General features: G+C 45.7%; 1 protein-coding gene across 7 annotated transcripts in view; it reads left to right on the top strand.

The window, feature by feature from the left end:
- The window catches only part of LCP1 (lymphocyte cytosolic protein 1), a 92,704-nt gene that overhangs the window by 29,842 nt on the left and 42,805 nt on the right, over positions 1 to 20,057 (top strand). For 2 of the 7 annotated variants that reach the window (XM_084767980.1, XM_084767981.1), the window contains exons 2-4: positions 3,395 to 3,448; positions 7,704 to 7,768; positions 9,255 to 9,366. The gene's annotated coding sequence lies outside the window, so the exon portion shown is untranslated. The remainder of the gene's footprint in view (positions 1 to 3,394; positions 3,449 to 7,703; positions 7,769 to 9,254; positions 9,367 to 20,057) is intronic. The other 5 variants (XM_084767984.1, XM_084767983.1, XM_084767985.1 and 2 more) reach the window with 3 other exon arrangements.

The raw sequence follows: 20,057 nt of genomic DNA, 5'->3' as shown, positions 1-20,057 counted from the left end.
GTGTGTGTGTGTGTGTGTGTGTGTGTGTGTGTGTGTGTGTGTTATATGATATGAAAATGGGCATGGGAATATATAGGACGGGAAGGAAATGTTGGTGTTTCTGCGCATACCAGCTTTAGGTAAGGGTCAGTCATTCATCAACATGCATACTTGGACCATGGGAAGATCTTGTCATTCCTATAACCTGACCTGGAACAGCCCTTGTCGTTCCCAAGAGTCTGAGGCATTGGGGTCCTTGACATGGCCTTGCTCATGTCAACAACCCACAGTCACTTAGAACGTCATCCATTCCCCATAGATAAAGATGTTTGAACACACATAGGCACGCAACCATAAAGACCAGAGAGAAAAGGGGGCGAGGCAGAGGGAGAGGACAAGAGAGGGAGGGAGAGGAGTCTCACTGGCAAATGGGAACTGTGTTGTGCCTATCAGAAGACTGATGAGGATCAGAGGGATCATGTTTGTATGAGAGTAGGAAAATGAATGGAGGCAGAATTCAGGAATTATCCTGGTGGTGATGAGGAATCTGGGTACATGATGAGGAAAAGAGTGACAGGAGGAGAGTCTTTCTTTCTGTAGAGTAATATGGTCGTGCTATGTAAGTAGGACTGAACATAGGGGAAACAGGAGGTAGGAAAATCAAGAAGCTGATCCTCAGGTAGTGTTGAGAAAGGCTGTACGGGACACGCCCAGCTGCTTTAAACACATGTGGGCAATGAGGGAAAAAAATAAAGAGGGCTTGAAAGGTAGGCACCCGGGGCCACACTGTTAGATACTTGGGGTGCTTGGAGGCTTCAAAACACAATCACACATTTTTTAATTTAAGTCTCAGTAATTTCCATAGACAAGAGCATCTGGAGAGGAGCAGAAGAGTTGGGGGTGTCGCCAGTAGTAGGAAGGCGAGGACATCAAGTGCCACCGAGGGGAGTCTAGTTTCAGATGACAGATTAAAATGGTCTGATGAAGACAATGGAAAGTGATGAATAAGGCAGCCTTTTACCAAACTTACCATCATCTCACATTGCTCCCCGCTGAGCTCCTGGCCTCATTGAATGGCCCAACTGTTCACCGCCCATCCAGAAATGAGGGTGTCCTTGACTTTTTTTATTTCATCCAGTCTCCTCCTTCCATTATAGGTATTCAGTCATTTTCTCTGTCCCACTACTGTGACTGTCACCTCGTACACAGCTGAGAGCCAACCTCCCGGTGGCTCCATCTTTATTCTCCCCTGTCCCAGCCCTACAGTTTTTTTTTTAAAAAGCACATACCCGGCTGTGCTACTTCCCATTTATGCCTCCTTAGTGAGTTGCATCCCAGTGAAGATGCTGAGGTCCTGTACCCTAGTGCCTACAAGTATGACCTTATTTGGAAAGAGGATGTTTAGAGATGGTTAAGATGAGGTCATTAGGATGGACCCTAATCCAATATTGCTATCTCCCTTTAAAAAAGGGAAATGCATGAACAGAAGTGGGCAGGCTCAGGAAGAAATCAGAGTGATGTCATTATAAGCAAGGATGACAAAGGATGCCTGGAAGCCACCAGGAACTAGGACCGAGACATGGAACAAGAAGACGCACAACTTTCCTCCTCCTTAGGCAATCTGCTAACACCTTCCATTTAAACCTCTAGCTTCCAGAACTTAGGGACAATACATTTCTGCTACTTTAGATCCTTTACTTTGTGGTCAATGCTATTGCAACCCTGAGAAACTAACTCAAGTCTTAAAATAGCTCTCCATTGCTTGAAGACGACAATAATTGATGTTACGGTCGACTTGGCCAGCCTGTAGCATGCCCAGGTACTCAACCAAACACTATTCTAGGTTTTGGTGACAGTGCATTTTGGGGCAGGTTTGACTGGAGTTTGGAGTAAAGCAGATGGCTCTCTCTAATACTGGTGGCCTTAATCTAGGCCACCAAAGGTCTAGATGAAGGAAATAGCAGCCCCTCCCCCACCCAAAGATGATGACAATTACTCACATGAGACCTTCTGTCTGTGGAAGTGAGAATTTCCCCTGGCTAGTTGCCTTGAACTGGGACACTGACTGCTTCTTCCCTTTGTATCTAAATTGAAACCCTCGCCTTTCCTGGGTCTCAGGCTTACTAGGCTTCAGACTAGATCTATAGCAGGGACTTTCCCGAAAGTCTTGAAAATTGTTAGCCTCTGTAACCACACAAGCCATGTCTTATAAATCTCTTTGGAGGTATACTCATAGGCATACACACCAATCTAGCCTAGTTTGTCTCTCTGGAAAATCCTAAGACTTGGTATAAACATAAGATCTGCAACCCATACGGAAGGCCTGCCGTGAGCTGAGTTCTGTTCATCGACCCACCTGTCTCCTTCATGCTTTCCCCAGCGTTGCATTCCTGATGGTCAAACTATTCAGCTTTGGTCAGGTCTGTTTATCTATCTTGTTTTCTGTCAGCAGTAGTCTTCCTCATATATGGTCCCTGTGCTTTCAATCTCATCCTTCAAGCCCACCTGAGTCTTTATTATTTATTTATTTAGTTAGTTTTTTGGCACAGGGTTTTTCTGTGTAGTCCTAGCTGTCCTGGACTCTCTTTGTAGTCCAGGTTGGGATCGAACTCACAGAGATCCGCCTGCCTCTGCCTCTCGAGTGCTGGGATTAAAGGCGTGGGCCACCATGCCAGGATGTTTTGTTTTGTTTTTGTTTTAGTTTTTTGACGCAGAGTTTCTCTGTGTAGCCTTGGCTGTCCTGGACTATTTGTAGACCAGGCTGTCCTCAAACCCACAGCGATCCATCCATCCACCTCTCCCTCCCTGAGCGCTGGGATTACAGGCCTGCCCCACCACACGCGGCTCTTCTCTATTCATTTTTAAAACAGATCTCCGTGAAATGCTTGGTTCGTTGTTCAGAAGCTAACAAAGCCAACTCGACCCTTGGCCTCCTAGAACTCCATATGCTGATCGAGAGCAGTCAGCAAAGGAGACAGCAAAACGTCAGAGGGTCCAGCAGAAAGTTAGAAGCCACGAGATACACAGACTGTGGGAAAGCACTTGCGCTGAACCCATGGAACAATGAATGCTCAGCAGAACCCAGGGCTCTGGGCTATGGGATTCTTTTGAAGTCAGGGATACAAGATGGAGCCTAAACACAGGAAGCTTACCTGTGGAGTAGAGACACGTTCCCCACACATCCTGGGCTCTGCTATAACAAAAGAAAACCAAAAATGCAGAGGAAAAGAAACAGCTCTTACCTATTGCTATGAGTTATTTGTTTTTGCGCAGGTTCTTGTGACCTTTAGGAGATTTTGTGAGACGTTATTAGCCATGGTGGCTTTGCCCTTATGGGTGGGACTAGTGCCATTTTAAAAGGGACGTTCAGCTCCCTTTTGTTCTTACTCTCACCTTCCACCTTGTGATGGCATAGGAAGAAGACCCTGCCAAGTGATACATCTTGGACCTGACTCCGGACCTCCAAACTGTGAGCCAATATGTTTCTGTTCTTCTAAGTTATACAGTCTGTGGAATTGTGTGATGACCTCACAAAATGGAGAGGGATGTAAATGTGAGCAACAATATCAGAAATATCACACTGTCTAGGAATTTGAGGGGGCTGATGAAAAATTCTGAGAGTGGGACATGAGGACCAAGAGGCAGAGAACTGGAGGGGGAAGCGGGATGTTAGAAAACTAACCCAAGATGTACAATATGCAAATAAATGCAGCGCTAGGGGACGGGAACCTGGAAAAATGACCAGGGGAGGGAGGAGAGGAAGAAAGGAAAAGAAAGAGGGCAGTGAAGGAAAGAGACTATCTCAGAATGAGAAGACTTGGGTTTCCTGATTGAAGGGGTACACGCGGGTGCACACAGACCCTCACCGAGAACTATCACACCAACAGTCCAGGACACTGGGTGTGAAGGAGAAAACCATGTTTCAGGAAAGAAAATCAGAAACGACACAGCAGGAACCATTAGGTCAGAATGGCACCCACTTTCTCAACAGCAGTATTGTAATCCAGAGCATACTGGAAAGATCCCCTTGCCATTTGGGGGAAAAAAGTTTCCCGGGGTGAATTTCCAAGGATGCAGGTAGGCCATATGTGTTCTCAGCTGTTAATGTCTCAAGAAACTTTTGCCCCACGTATTCTTAGGAATCCAGGAGAGGATGTGCCCCATTTAAACAATGCAGTAGACTCAGAGTGGAAGGCCTTTGGCTTCTTGCCCAGAACAGAAGAAAGAGCTTCTCAGGAAGAGGCTAAGACAGATGACCCTCGCTTGCAGTGGGGCACAGACCAGACAGAAGGACGGGGACTTCAGAGGGTCCCCTGCAAGAGTGCAGGAGAAGAATGGCTGCATGCTCTGTTTTGTCGGGTTTTGTTTTTGTTTTGTCTTCTTTTAGCTCTGTTAGAGAGTTCCATGTGATAAGTATGTGGGAAACTAGCAAATTAAAAGGCTAGGAAAGCATAGTGCATGCCATTGCTTGGCAATGTTTTTTTTCTTTATGATTTTTGTTAATTTGTTTGTTTAGTGTGTGTGTGTATATAAATTTATGTGTGCGTTTGAGTGTGGGCACGTGTGTGCCCCTGGGTACATGTAGTGGTCAGGCGGTGACAGCCGCAGGTGTCACTCCTTGCTTTCTATCTTGTTTGAGACGGGCTCTTTTTATTATTCCTCATTTCATAAGCCAGGCCCTCAAGATTCTTGGAATCTCCTGTCTCTGCTTTTGGTCTCCCTGCCTGGCTTTACATGGGTATGGGGATTTGAAGTCAGGTCATCATACTGTGTGGCAAGGACTTTACCCACTGAACTGTTCCCTCAATCCAGGCATGACTATTTTCATAGTCCTTATAAAAGCTGAACACTGATTTAATGATATAACATTGTTACAAACTTGTTTTATATAGTGGTAGGTGATGATAAAATTCACTTCCAAATAGAAAGTGTGTGTATTCATCTCTATGTACGTGAGTCCAAGCAGTCAAGATAGAATAAAAGCAAAGCATCTAAAAGTTTGGAGCTAATAGCAGAGAAAAGGGCTGCATCTATTAAAAAAAAATGAGTATTTCTAGGGAAGATAAATCAGAAAATAGGTGTCAACAGAGTGGTGTTTTATAACAAGTCGTGGGGTAATATGAAACGCCTAAAAAGCATGTCTTAACCAAACAAAAAGAGCAAAACCACAAAAAATATGCACACAAATATTCATGGCAGTGCCATTCATAATGTCAAGGCAGTAGAGCCATTCAAATGGCCACCAGCTGACTAAGTGGGCCATAAAATGTGGTATAGTCTCAAACATGGGACACCATTCTTCTGTGAAGAGGAACAAAGGGCCAGTGAGATGGCGCAGCAGGTAAAGGCGATTGCTGCCAATCTTGAGGACTTGAGTTTGCTTCCAGGTGCCCAGGTGATGAAGAACTGACTCCCGATAATTGTGACCCTCTCACTGGGTGTCATGGCCTGTGTAACCCCCAAAATAAACAAAATAGAATGGAACTAAAGATGAAAAGGGATAAAGTAGTGACACATGGCACAACATGGATAGACCTTGAAAACATGCTAAGTGAGAAAACCAACCAAACACACACCAAAGACATCAAAAAACACACCTGGGCCAGGCACAATAGTGCACGCCTGTAATTCCAGCACTCAAGAAGGCAGAGGCAGGTGAATCTCTGTGAGTTTGAAGCCAGCCTGGTCCAAAAAGCAAGTCCAGAGGAGCTGGAGAGATGGCTCAGAGGTTAAGAGCACTGGCTGTTCTTCCAAAGGTCCTGAGTTCAATTTCCAGCAACCACATGGTGGCTCACAGCCATCTATAATGAGATCTTGTGCCCTCTTCTGGTGTGCAGGCATACAAGCAGGCAGAATACTGTATACATAATAAATAAATCTTAAAAAAAGAAACAACAACAACAAAAACAAAAAACAAGTCCAGGACAGCCAGAGCTACACAGAGAAACCCTGTCTGGAAAAATAAAAATAAAAACAAACAAAGACAAAGAAAGAAAGAAAGAAAGAAAACCTATAAGTTCTACACTCAGAAGGTTGAGACAAGAGGATTGAGAGGTCAAGGCCTATCTGGCAAAACTCCGGTTCAACTAAATCAAAAGGCTACAGGAGCCAGGTATGGTGACACACACCTTTAACCTCAATACTTGGAAGGCAGAGACACCAGGTCTCAGTCTACAGAGAGAGTTCCGGGACAGCCAGGGCAATACAGTGAAACCCTGTCTCAAAAACAAAACAAAACAAAACAAAACAAAACAAACAAACAAAGGCTACAAGAAGACATGGTTCCACTTCTGTGAAATGTTGACAACAGGCAAATCCATTGAGACAGACATAGTCATTGTGGATGGCTGAGGATGTGGGAGATACAGTAACTGCTAATTGGTACTCGGGTTTCTTTTGGGGATGATAAGAATATTCTTGAATTGTGTAACATAATATGTATGCAAATCTGATCATATGATTAAAAACTACTTTGAAAGAGTGTTATGCCATGTGGATGAATCAGGTCAACAAACATATGATTAAGCTGAAGAAAACAATATCTAATTCATGTGTTATGGGTGAGGAATAAATGAAATAATATTATGTGAAGGGTCTAGCCCACAGCCTGGTATAAACACGAAAAGAACAGTTAGCACTCACACAGGACTTACTTTCTGACAGGCACTTTTCCCAGATCACTACACATCAGTGCGTTTAATCTTCCCAACAATTGCACAAGACAGACTGTGCTCTTGTCCCATCTTCTAGATGAAGATCTTGAGACCAGTGAAATTAAGTCATCGGCCTAAAAGTCACACAACTGGTTCGTCAGTAAGGTTGACCTTTGACCCCAGTTACCTGATCCAGAACTTTTATTCGGCCACTCCACTGTGCCGGTGACCTGGTTTTTGGAGATTGAGGCCATAACTGTAAAGCAGATGCCAGATGAACTCAGGAAGGACAAGATGAGACGAAACCGAGGCTGGGCTCAGTAGAGGGGGGGGGAGGGGGGGCGGAGCAGAGACATAGAGCATCCGGATGGAGGGTGGGAGATCTATCCGGGTGCAGGGCAGAAGGGACCGTACTGTCTGCAGAGACACAAAAACCAATAAAACTCAGAGTCCCCCTCCTGTTTAGTCATCACAGGCAGTTTTAAACACCAACTGAAAAAAGCCACAGCCTTGCCTGGGAAAGTCTGGTGTGATAAATACCTCCTCCACAACTGCCTACCCGCCCCAACCCCACCCCCTCCACCCCCCGCGGGGTAGGGCTTCATCGCTGGGAGAGGCAGATGGGGAGAGATTTCAAGGGAGGGGGTCTGAATGGTGAAATCCAGGATGTGGCTGGGGGCAGTGACAGGTGGCTGAGGAGGATCAGAGCTGAGGTGATGCGGAGGAAGGAGGGGCTGTGTCGGTTGATAAGGTGGCGATAAGCAAGGACTGGCTCAGTGGCTTTCTTCTTACCCAGTGTGTGCTCTGTCATGACCCAAAGTCCTCACTGTGACTGGAACAAGATTCTAGCTGGAGCCCTGCGAGTTCCACTTCAGCTCTCTTCAAATCTGTGCCCGCTTCCCATGGAGCCGGCTTTCTCAGCCCTCTCTTGGGCGTTTACTTACTCCCAAACCAGGCTCTGTCCTCCCCGAGAGGCTGTGCTTTACCTCTGTCCCCGTGTCTAGTTCTGGCGGTCACTCACACACTAGAGGAACCAGTGCAAGAGTACGTTGTCCTCCTTTTCTTTTCTAGATTCCTTGGGTCTCCCGTGATCAGGCAGGAAAATGTACAGAATGCTCCTGTTTTCTGTCTCCCAGGTAAACAAAATGTGGATTGGTCCCTTTTCCTGAGGCGTGGCTCTTGGGCCCCCACTTTGTTCTGAACCCACAAGGTGCTCAGTCAGCACACACTTTCCCCTTAAGGAGACTATGGAGACACTCTGTGGAGCTCGCCTGTAGAACCCCTGAATGAGGATTGTTCCCAGGAGTGGAAGCCAACCAGCACTTGACTGCTGTGTAATGCTGTCAGTCCTGCATGTTTCTTCGAACAAAGTCAGGTGTCCTCGAACTTCTGCCGCTTACTGATTGGGATCCTACTCACCACTCTTACCCCAGACGTCAGTCTTACTAGAATTTTCTAGAATGTTCTTTAGAACCCTATCTAGAGAAAAATTGAGCCTTTTCCTTGTCTTCCCATTCTTTAGCAGACCCTCTTGCTCAATAGGAACCCTGTGGGTTTCTGAGTACAAAGTTGCCTCATCAGGCCGATAAACTAAAAGGCTTTATCTCAACATTAGAACCTAAGGTGAAGAACTTTGTAAGGAAACCAGGAAAGCCAAGGAAGACGGAACAGCAGAGCCAGTGGAATAATGCTGTGCCTTGACAGCAGCCATGGCTCCTGGAAAACACAAATACCTGTAGAATGAGCAGGCATCTGCACAATCTGACCTGGGAGCCTACACCCCCGGGGCTAAATGGAGCATACACCTCCAAGGCTAAATGACGGTGTCTCTGTTACTGTTGGAAGTATATTGATTCCAGGAAATGTAGGGAGGAGTGTACTCAGAATTCAGTCAGGGCAACCCAGATGCGGGAGTCTGAAGGGATTGAGTCTGAAGGAAGGAATGAAGCTAGCGTTTAAGCGATAGCTGCCTGTAGGATTCAGCACTGTTCTTTATAGGAAAAGTTTAAATAATTGAACTCTCTAATTGGGTTAAAGAGATCCTCAGCACACTGGTGTTCTATAAATAAAAGAATGAGTAAATAATATAGTGACCTTCCTCTATGAGCCCTGCACTTAAAGAGATCATTTGGGTTTGTTTGTTTATCTGTTTGTTTGTTTTGAGAGTGGGGAGGAGTAGGGGAGAAGATTGGTTTTGGGATGGGCAGGCTCTCCCATGGAAATCCCTTTCAGTTCGCCTCAGGTACCAGGTACGTGCCACCTTTTCTCTCAGATCTTTCCTTAGAAGTGACTAAGGTTTGTTTATCCCTGCGGAAAGCAGGTAATCTCCTGGGCTTTGCTTTTAGCAACTAGAGTCAGACAGAAGAGTTCAGCCAGGGAGCTGACCTTCGCTCCCCTATCTGTGATCAGAAGGGTTTAAGTAGCCCAGGGCCTCCTGAGAGACCCAGAGGGAGAGCAAACTGCTCATGGGGAAGAGGAAGTGGAAGGTGGCTTCTGGATTTCACTGTGACCTGTTGTCAGGTGATTTGCGGGTGGGAGGAGACATGAAAAAAAAATGTTGAGTAAAATGTCCTTATAAAGACAAAATCTATTTCTTTCCTGCCTGGTGATTTGCCACTGCAGTTACTTCCTGCCTTGTGACCGCACAGCCCTACTTGACAGGGTGCTTTGCAGATCTGAAGGACTGGACTTTCTGACCACACAGCAGTGCTACTGAGGACGGTTTCTCCACAAGGTAAAGTTGCTACTTGCCCCTTCGCTCGTTGGAAGTATTTGGGGCTTTGCTGCTGGGCCTGGGGAGTTTGCCTAGAATGGACTGAGCACCTGTCCTCTGAGTGTGCCTTGCCTCCCTCTAACGGTTGGGGACCTGAAGGCACCTGGGGTGGCTGTGTGTGTGTGTGTGTGTGTGTGTGTGTGTGTGTGTGTGTGTGTGTGTTTATGGGGAGGGGGGTGTTCTCTGGCTTGGTTCTTGTCAAGTTCTCTGCAGTTATCAGCTCCCCCCTAAAAACTGAGTCGCTTTTCCCCATCTTTAAGGCCAAGCTGTGTTTTGCTACCTGCCGGTTGCACTATTTCAAGAAGGCTATTTACTCTGATTTGGTCAACTTTAAAACGTTTTCGGGGAAAGTGCATATTGATCATTTAGACTGTGCTGCACAGAATACTAATGGGGGTGGGGTCTAATTTTAGCTTCTGTGGTTGTTTGTCTTAGAGGGGAGAAAAAGCTTCCTTTATAGTCACTTGGTGGACCCGTTAACATCTTAGGTCATTTGTTAACAAACGTGGGTTGGTTCTGAGAGTGATTTTTTGACAATGAGGTTTTGAATGCCTGTGTTTTCTGGCTACATAGGACAAGAAGTCTTCTCTCTGTCATGTCGCCTCTAAGAGCAAAAGCAATCTGTGTGTTAGCTTGCGCTACTTTTTGTAGGGCTTGGCTTGGTTATGTGTTAAGGCTGAAGGCCATAGAAATGGATGCCCTGCTAACTGCTGGAGGAAAGCCTCCTGCCTACAAGGGACGTCCTTTTAAACTGCTGAAGCACAGAGCTTCGAAGTATTGTAGCATCTATCAGCCTTTATTTGATTATCTCTGTCAGTCAAACCCTGCACAGATGATACAACCAAGCTGAAACCCAGTGTTTCTGTCAAGAACTATGCCGTCAGGGTGACTTAAAACAAGACAGAGGCAAAACTCTCCATTAGGAAAAACGTGGTGGCTTGTCAACGCACCCCTTTTGGTCAGAATTACAAGGAAGTTATCACAATTGGCTCCTAAAAGAAAACTTTTTAAAAAACGAATGTCTCTGTGGCCAAATGTAAATGGAATTTGCCGTTTTTCTATAAATGTGAATTTCTGCAAGTTGCAGAGTGTGACCAACGATCTTCCCTTGCATTGCTCACCTGGCTAGTTTTAAGGTGGAGACAAAACAAAACCCAACCCAGAAAGAGCGGGAATGCCGCAGGAGAGGCTTAAGGGCAGGAAAATGCTGAAAAGATATACTTTAGAAACATTTGAATCAGTGATAGTAATGAGAAGGAAATAAAGAGATGAAAGGATGTCAGTATGCGTCCCATCTATCTGGGAAGGGATAAAAATGAATGAATATGGCGGAGGTAATGCCAGCCACTTTTGCGTTTCTGAAGCACAGTTTCTTACGCCAGAGGCGTGAGGGACGGCTCTTCCGGGCCTCGGCGCCAATGAGGGCACTGTGCGGTGGTTTGTGGTGGGTGCTTGTGGAGACATTTCATTAGCAGTCTCTGTCTGGTAGAAGTGCTTTAAATTTTATCTCCTTTGTATGTTATACTTGCAACAGTCAGTAATGTTGGAAAACATTCCAGTGTTTTAACTTGATCGGTACTTTTATCTTGGAACCTGTTGGAGAAAGACAGCCAGTGAGTAACGTTTCGTTCCAACGCGCGCGTTTAAATTAGAACCGGAAGAGGACCTTTACAGGTCCTCAAAGCTGCACATGCCTAGTCGCGTATAATTTAGAACAGAGCAAGTACCACTGCGTAAAGTGTTGTATTGTATCGACTTGGGGATGGTAAGAAAGCATCAGTAGGTATTCTGTGCACACTCAGCTTTTGTAGAAGACGTTCCATCAGAACATGGTTGAGTTTGTGTACACAGGATAGGGAGCGCTGACTGCAACAAACGTGGTTACTTCTAAGTGTTTAGTTTACGTAGCCACATGATTTCTTGGAATCCTCTCAAGGGCCTTCAGTTATCAGATTGGGCTTAGGTGTTGCAGTTACTGCCTGCAAGGTCATCAGAGTCAGGGTGGGGCAGGAGGCTTGCCTGGATTTCAAGTGCTGGGCTGACGACTGTGCTGGCTGCAGGGGTGGGTGGGGGTGGGTGGTGGGAGCGGCTGCCTCCCGTGAAGCATGCTGGGAGAAGCTTTCTTCACTGAAGCAGATTAGAGAATCTAACACAGCTCTGTGTGTGTGTGTGTGTGTGTGTGTGTGTGAGAGAGAGAGAGAGAGAGAGAGAGAGAGAGAGAGAGAGAGAGAGAATTCGCAAGACACCCCAAAGGATTTTGATTTTCATAACTTGATCCCTTGGCAGATTTCATGTAACGATGGGATGATTCATTAACAGTTTTGCTAAGAATTTTTGTACCTTCACGAATTTGCCTCAGCCCACTTCCTCAGCCTTATTTCATGCCACTTCCTTCTACTTGAGCCTCTCCCCTCCCCCTCCCAGTCTTGCCTACCCACGTTCTGGGCTCACTAGACCGCAAGCCACCAGAAAGTTCCAAGCTGTTTCACTCCTTTTCACTCTATTTCTTTCATGGTCTTCTCTGTAAATCTTCTGAGTTTGTTCAAGAGCCACCTGGAAGCACAGGACTGTTGCTTCCTCCACTGACTGCCGGGCCTAAAGGTTGCCTAATGCTGTGCCTTGGGGTCAGTATAGCATTGATTGTATCTTCTTAATTATTATTCTTTTCTGTCCTGCCACACTCACAGATCCGAGTTCCTTCTCTATCTCTCCTGGTACATAGAGTTGCTGAAGCTGTTGATTGAAATGAGCATTTGGCCGGGTGTGGTGGTGCATGCCTTTAATCCCAGCACTCAGGAGGCAGAGGCAGGCGGATTGCTGTGAGTTCGAGGCCAGCCTGGTCTACAAAGTGAGTCCAGGATGGCCAAGGCTACACAGAGAAACCCTGTCTCAAAAAAAAAAAAAACCAAAAAAAAAAAAACCCAAAAATGAACATTTGTCACATGTAATTTTTTTAAAAATAAATTTGTTATGTAACATGAAAGTCTCTGATCTCACTTCTCAGTTTAGTGCTGGCTGAGTTCTCATAGCGACCGTGATGCAGGAAGATGCAGCAGTAATTACTGCATTACAGCTATCTTTCTGCATCTTTCCCAAGGCCTTACTCTTCCTTTTAGCCTCACAGCACAAGTGGACATTAACTTTCAAGAAATGTAAGAAATTATATGATGACCTTAGCCTTCAGAAATAAATGACAGTAGTGTGTCACCTTATTTTAGAAACAGTTAGAGACATACTACCTAGCTATAGTCCCAAGATAGGCCTTTGTTTATGACAATGAACACAAGGACACATGCCAGAACCTTTACTCAGTCACTCTGTATTGTTCTTGGAAAATTCTAGAGCCACCTTTTCTTTTCTACCTAAGGAGTGTGAAGGCTCCTCTTCACATACAGAGATGATAACAATCACATCTCAGCATAAAACTAAATAAGATAAAATTAAGAAATTCCCTCGTTTAGCTCATGTTTGAGAAGAGCTAAGTTTTAAGTTCAGATTATAAAGTCATTGGACTTTTTGACTAATGACAGATGTTATAGCAGAACGACATTGTTTAGATTAATTTAAATTTCTCCCCAGAATTTTTTTTGGGGGGGGGGAGGGCTATAGGGGTTAAGTAGTTGGTTCCCAGTTCCCAGATACTCCAGTGAAATGACATTATTCAGTTTTGTATCCTGAACAATGCAGAAATAAAAACTGAAGTTAGAGCCCATCAAAATATATAACTAATCGGGCCAACAGGCTTGGCGGTTTCAAGTGTCCCTGTTTCGCTAGAAGACAATGCACTCTGACATCAGGACACTGTGGCTCTCTGAAGTGCAGGGAAGCTGCCTCCTGACTAGATATCCGTCTCCTCGGGGAATCTTGCTCCAGCTGCTGAAGCCGTGGTGTTCCAAACGGCATCTCCTTGTTGTTTTCCTCCGCTTCCTTCTGACTCAACTTCCTGTCCTTACCGCACACTCTTCCTGTTGTTTCGGTTTGTCAATTTCCATCATTGCATCCGTCTTCCCATCCGTTGCACAACAGCTCCATCTTGTAAGACACTGCGAGCACCAGAGGGAGGAGGGAGAGGTGGTGAGGAGGAATTTCAATTATCACCCCAAGAAGAGCTAATGCACCCTTTCTTAGAGCTGGGCATTGCTCTGAGGGCTTTAACCGTAATAAAGCATTTAGTCATTGCTGCAGTTCCAGGAGGTGAATACTGGCGTCCTCTTCATATTTGACAACAGGTTTGTTTGCTTGTGTGTTTGAATGAGTCCTGTATCAACTGTTGGATTCCAGAGACGGTCCAAAAAAACAAAACAACAAACTACAGCACGTACGTGTGCCTAAGGTCTAAATTTGAGCTCGGGCGGTTGTAGCGTTGCCTGAAGATGTGCAGCTGTGGCATGACCACTTTTATGACTGTTCTGGTGTCATCCCTGTCCTCGTCATCACCGCCTGCCTGCGCCTCATCATCCTGTGTGCGTGACTGTACTTGGTATTTACTATGTACAGACCATGCAGCGTGATCTTTTCCTTTAAAATCTTGCAGAAGTTCTTAGTCTTAGAAGATAGATGTGTGGCTTAGGTTAAGCAGCCTTCACATTTCCTAGTGGAGTGTGGCTGGCGATCACGAATAAATTAATTTAATCTGTACATCCAAGCGCCTCTACCCACAATTATACAGCGGTTGCCAAATATAAGCGCTCTCAAGACCATTCCCAAATGAAAGGTTGTTTGAGCTGTGAGTGGAAGAGCAAGAATTTGAAAGTGGCACACTGAGTGAGTAAAAATGCGTTGTCCTCGGCTTCGGGGAGGCCTCTATGTCAGTCCCACTTACAAGCTGTACAAAGGCCGTTTCTGAAACACGGCCAGCCCCCTCCCCCCGGAAGGAAAAGCTAAGATGTTAAATTGAGGAACCAGCAAAGCCATGGCTCTGTGGTTGTAGCATTGATTCTTATTTTAGCAAGGAGCCCCCCCCTCACCCCCATCCCCCACCCCCCCATCCCCCCACCCCACCCCCGCTCACCCCCACCCCCTTGGCCTTTCTCTCTCTCACACATACATACTAGTAGCTAAACTTGTCTGGGCCTCAGAGTTTGCATTCTCCACAGTGGCAGAGCTGAGGACCAGCTTCTGGTACTGGGTTAGTTAAGCACATGAATTGCAGATGCTCAGGTCTTTTTTTTTTTTCTCTCTCTGCTTACCCTTTCCAGAGGGAAGTGGCCCTAATGAGATAACTGCCTGGTATTTAATAACCTGCATTTGGTTCCTTATTCTAGCAGCCATCATCAAAATTTATCCAAGGTACATCTCCAAATCAATGTGGTAAAGAACTACCTGAAATTATTTCTGTGATATCTGTATATGGCCCTGTGTGTCATAGCTCGGGCCTGATTAGCATTAGCCGTTGTCTTCTTCTTAACTGCAAAGTTAAGTTCTAAAGTGTGTGTCCTTCTAGCTCCTTGGCAGCACAGGCTCATAGCTGAGCTGCCCGACTGAAATCCAGATGATCAGGAAGTCAAAACATCTTGAGTGATGATCTCATTCTCAGCAAGTTTCAGACTCTGGACTATTCCAGATCTCAGACTTTTGGATAGGTGTCACCCAAACATCCCTAGCTCTGCAAAACTCTGGGGTCTGAAGCACTCCTGGTCCCAAGTGTTTTGGCTAAGGAGTATGCAACCGGCGACTTCTATCAGCACCGTGACAGATAAATAACTGACAGGAGTGACATAAGGGTGAAGGCGTCTGTTCTGACTCCCCCTTGCTGGTTCCTGTTCCACCCGGGCACGGAAGGCTCAGCATCTGGAACCTCTGGGCCAGTGCTACTGGGAACTTGCAGACTGATCTATTCACATCTAGACCTAGGCAGGCTGGGCCAGAGCCAAGGACAGGTACCACCTGCAAGGCCTACCCCAGGGTACTCACTTTAGTTAGCCGGGTCCGAAACCCCAAGTTTGCACAACCTTCAGAAACGGCATCAAAATCTGGAGACCAACTGCTCAAACATTTCAGATCAAATCCTAGCAATTACCTTCACCCAAGGAAGGACAAGGGTGAAATGAATTCCTTAGGGAGAAATAGGGGTAACAGGTACCAGGAGAAAGTAAGGGGGGGAAGAAAATAAGCGTATAGTTTTCTATTGAAGAGATCCCCTTTTTCATCTTAAAACTGAATCGAGCTGTCCATGCCATTTCCTTTTTTTTGTTTGCTTGTTTGTTTGTTTGTTTTTTGAGATAGGGTTTCTGTAGCCTTGCTGTCCTGAACTCTGTAAGCCCGACTGGCCTTGAGCTCACAGTGATACCCCTGCCTCTGCCTCCCTGAGTGCTGGGATTAAAGGTGTGTGCCACTACTCCTGGCTGTTTATACAACTTCCAATGGTGTTGACATTTTTTTTGTTTTAATTTCCTCTTTGGAATGGTGAAGGCTAGTATGTACTATGGCAACTTTTTAGATTTCCCCATGCCTCATTGTCTTTCATGTGGAAAATTTTCATCAACATGTCCCCAGTTCTGTTTCTGTCTTCTGACTACTGAGAATTACAGTTGGGACATTTCGGTTCTCTGTTAACTGGGTGGTTTTGCCTGATCTTTGGGGGCCTTGATTCTCCCTCCAATTTTGTACAAATGTCTGTTTTTAGAAGCTTGTAAATATTTTATAGCTTTTTGTTTTGTTTTGCTTTCTATTTTTTTTTTAAAGACAAGTTTTCTCTGTGTAGCCCTGCCTGTCCTGGAACTCACTCTGTAGACCAGGCTGACCTGGAACTCACAGAGATCTGCCTGCCTCTGCCTCTTGAGTGCTGGGATTAAAGGCATGCACCATCACTGTCGAATTATTTCTTTAACTGCTTATTTATGTGTTTATTCTGTATATATGTGTGAATTCCATGACATACATGGAGACAGAGGAAGTTCCCAGGACTAGAACTCCGGTCGTCAGGCTTGGCAGCAAGAGGCTTCATCCACTCAGCCATCTCACTGGCTCTTATTTTACAGGTTTTTAAATCAAGGCTTGTATCCTTCTTCATGGAAAAAAAAATAGGTACAATGTATAGAAAGGGTGTTGGATTCCTTCTGGGTTTGTTTTGTTTTGTTTTGTTTTGAGACAGAGTTTCTGTCTGTACCCTTGGCTGTCCTGGACTAGCATTGTAGACCAGGCTGGCCTTAAACTCACCATGATCCCATCTGCCTCTGCCTCCCAGAGTGCTGGGATTAAAGGTGTGTACCACCATGCCCAGCCTGTATTCATTTTGGTTTTGACCATATCAAAAGCTGAAAATCTCTAGAACTTCTGAGGCCACTTTATTTTATTTTAACTTTTAATTGATTCTTTATGAATTTCACATCATGTACCCTAATCCCACTCATCTCCTCATCCCACAACCCCCAAAGTTTTAAACCATTAAAAATAAATAAGTAAACAAGCATCTCACCATGAAAACTACAGTGTGTCACATAGTATACTCTTTCGTCCAAACATCTTTTCTTGGAATGTTCATAGCTATGAGTCACTGGTCTGGTTCAAGGCCTCTGGCTTCTGTTGCTCTATCAATATTGGATCCTCACTGGGATTCCTCTCAGCTATCCTGTTGTTGCCTGTGTCATGGAGCTCCTGCAGCTTTGATCTGTAGGATTGGCTCCTTTACTCACTACAGCAGTTCATAGATAGGGTAGATGTTGGGGTGGGCCAACTAAAAGCCCTGAATCTGCGCCTGGGTGGTAACTGATTTGGTCGGCCTGCCAGCTTTCCTGTGCCCACACCACCAGGGCCAGCTCTCCAGCTCTGCCCTGGCTAGCTCACCCAAGTGCTGCAGCTGGTGAGGGGCTGGGCCAGCTCTCCGGAGTGCCAAAGCCAACGAGGGGCAGGGCCAGCTCCGTGAAACCTTGGGCATCAGCGTGGTCCCAGGAAACAGCCCAGACCAGGGGTCTCTGCATGGCCTTTGGTGGTAACATGGGCCACAGACATTCATACACACACACACACACACACACACACACACACACACACACTCCTGCTGCTTCAAGGTAATGGAGCTAGACATGGACCTTAGCAGCAGCATGGGCCGGGACGTCACCATGGCCTCAGGTGGCAGCAGAGGCTTCTCACGTCAGGCAGTCCTCACCCTCATGTCTGCAGTTCCACCTCTCTTCATGAAGCTCAAACCATCCTGCTTCTCTTTCTCTCCCTTTTCTCCAACATATACTTGCACATCATATGGGTGTGCAGGCAACATGGTGGTGGGCAGAGGCCAATTTCTTATCTGTAAATGGAAGCAACTACTGTCTGTTTCCTGAGATGTTCTTGGGTCCCTTTTTGTTTTTGTTTTTGCTACCATCTCCCTATGTTGCATCCATGGGTATGCCTACTTTGATCAGTATCACCCCACGCACTTGAGATATACTTGCTATTTTATTTCCCCAGCTAGCCATGTAAAGTTGGTGTTATTGTCTCATTTCATAAGGTTTAGGGAGGTTTCATAAGTAATTAATCTACAGCTCATAGGAGTAGCTCATAGAATCAAGATTCACAGTTGCCCCTTTCCATTTTAAGTGCGTGATTTCTTCAAAGTGCAAACTGTGTCTATTTAAACTACATTGTTGGGGGCTAGAGAGCCGGATCAGAGGTAAGAGCGCTTGCTGCTCTTGGCGAAGGACCTGGATTCAGTTCCCAGCACCTACAAGGCATCTCAAAACACTTTGTCACTCCAGTTCTAGGAAATCTGATGACCTCTTCTGGCCTCATCAGGTCAAGCCATGCACAGGGTGTATACGCATGCATGCAGGCACAAATACTCATACATGTTAAATAGGAATAATTAAATCTTAAACTACACTGTGGTCAGGCATAGTGGTGTGTGCCTATCATCCCAACACTCAGAGCCTGAGGCTGGAGAGTAAGGAGGAAGGGTCCATCCTTGTCTATGTAGGAAACTCTGTATTCTCTACCATGACCTGGGTGCCACCTGACAATAAGTCTTAAGAGTTCCTGTCTGGGGTTGAACGTTGAATGATTGCTCCTCGTGCCACATTTCCTAGCAGTAAGAGATCCCAGCTCTGTGCTGGGTGCGTCTACTGGTTTAACAAACATATTTGCAAGCAGGCAAATAAATGCTTGAGGGTTTATGACACAAAGTCTGACAGTTACGAAAGGATTAGATTACATGGGTAGCCACTCAAATTTCCCTCTTGTGACACTTACAAGTTTGACAGAAGAAACATCCCATCATAAATTGGTGTTAGTAAATACTTTCCAACTCCCTGTGGCTTCTTTCTCTCCCTCCTCCCACAAGTGTGTGTGTGTGTGTGTGTGTGTGTGTGTGTGTGTGTGTGTGTGTGTGTAATTGGCCTTGTCATCAGAGATTCTAAAGGAACAGCTCTACTGGGCACATTGAGAATGAAGTGACATTATTAAGAATAAATGGGAGCGTGTGTTGCCATTGGTAAACTACAAATGTGGTCACTGGCTCTCAGGTCACACTAGAAAGTGCCTGGAGATTTAGGGACTAAACAAACAGGGCGAACTGCAGTGCAGGCCAACAGGACTTGCTCGGAACATTTGGTGTACCCAAGGGGAGGGGAGAGGTGCACCACGGGGCTTTATCTCAGATGCCCAATGCTCTCTTATGGCTCATGGCTCATGGTGGATGTTGTTTGGGTTTTTTCTTAACATCACTGTGTGTTTTCCAAGCCTGGGCCACACTTCCTTAACTGTTAGGAGGTACTTTCCAATGTGGGTATCTCAGGCAAGCCAGAGCTCAGAGACGCTTACAATAAGGTTAGTCAATATCAATGCTGACAGCCTCTGGTACCGCTTGCCAGGTCTGCACAGTCTGTGGGCCTCTAAGGCTATGCAGGGAACTGGCATAGTTGCAGGGAACTGGCATGGGAGCCAAAGCAAGGCATGCCAAGCTCTTCTAGAGCTAGACAATGGTGTAAAACATAGGTTTACACCCACACAACACCACACACACACATACACAGTGTGTACACAATCAAGTGTAACTTCAGGGCATTGGCTATAATATTTCTTACATGTAGACTAGAAAGGAACTCTGCTCCCTAAGATGAATTTGCAAAAGTTCTGATCCTTGCATTTTCTTTTAACAATTACCTTTCCCCGCCCACCCCACCCCCATTTCCTTTATGTGTATCTCAAGATTTGGGGATTTCCCCCTCCCCCTGCCCAAATCTTTAGGTTCTTGAATTCTTAGTTGGACCACACAAAGATCGGGGACCTCCCACTTCTCTTTTCAGACTAGCCACTGACTCACTTCTCTACTCTCTCATGGGCCCCATTTTCCCAATTCTGGCATTTCTAGTTCCCTCTTCTCCTAGCAGTGTTTTCTGATGAGAGACAGTGTTCTAAGGAGGAAGCAAACCAAGGAAACTGGCTCTAGGTGGAAGCATTGTTTGCATCTTTCTACCTGCACTGTGTGGACATAGCACTGCAGTATAGTCCAGGTCACTGACAGGTCCCTTCTAGAAACAAGAGAAGCACTCTCCTGTGCTTCCTTTTTGTAGGGTTCAGCATTCAGTGTCCCTGACGTCAGCCACACAGGACCAGCCTCCGCCATCTCTGTATGCTTTGCTTGCCTTCCATTTGACAGAGCCATTTCCATACTGTTTACATGGAAAGCTCCACAGAAAGTCCCTAAGTGCTATTGCCTT

This window comes from Acomys minous (assembly GCF_964271855.1).
Source record: "Acomys minous genome assembly, chromosome: 18".
NCBI lineage: Eukaryota > Metazoa > Chordata > Mammalia > Rodentia > Muridae > Acomys > Acomys minous.
The sequence above is the reverse complement of the archived record's forward strand: the minus strand, read 5'-3'. Positions and strand labels throughout refer to the sequence as shown.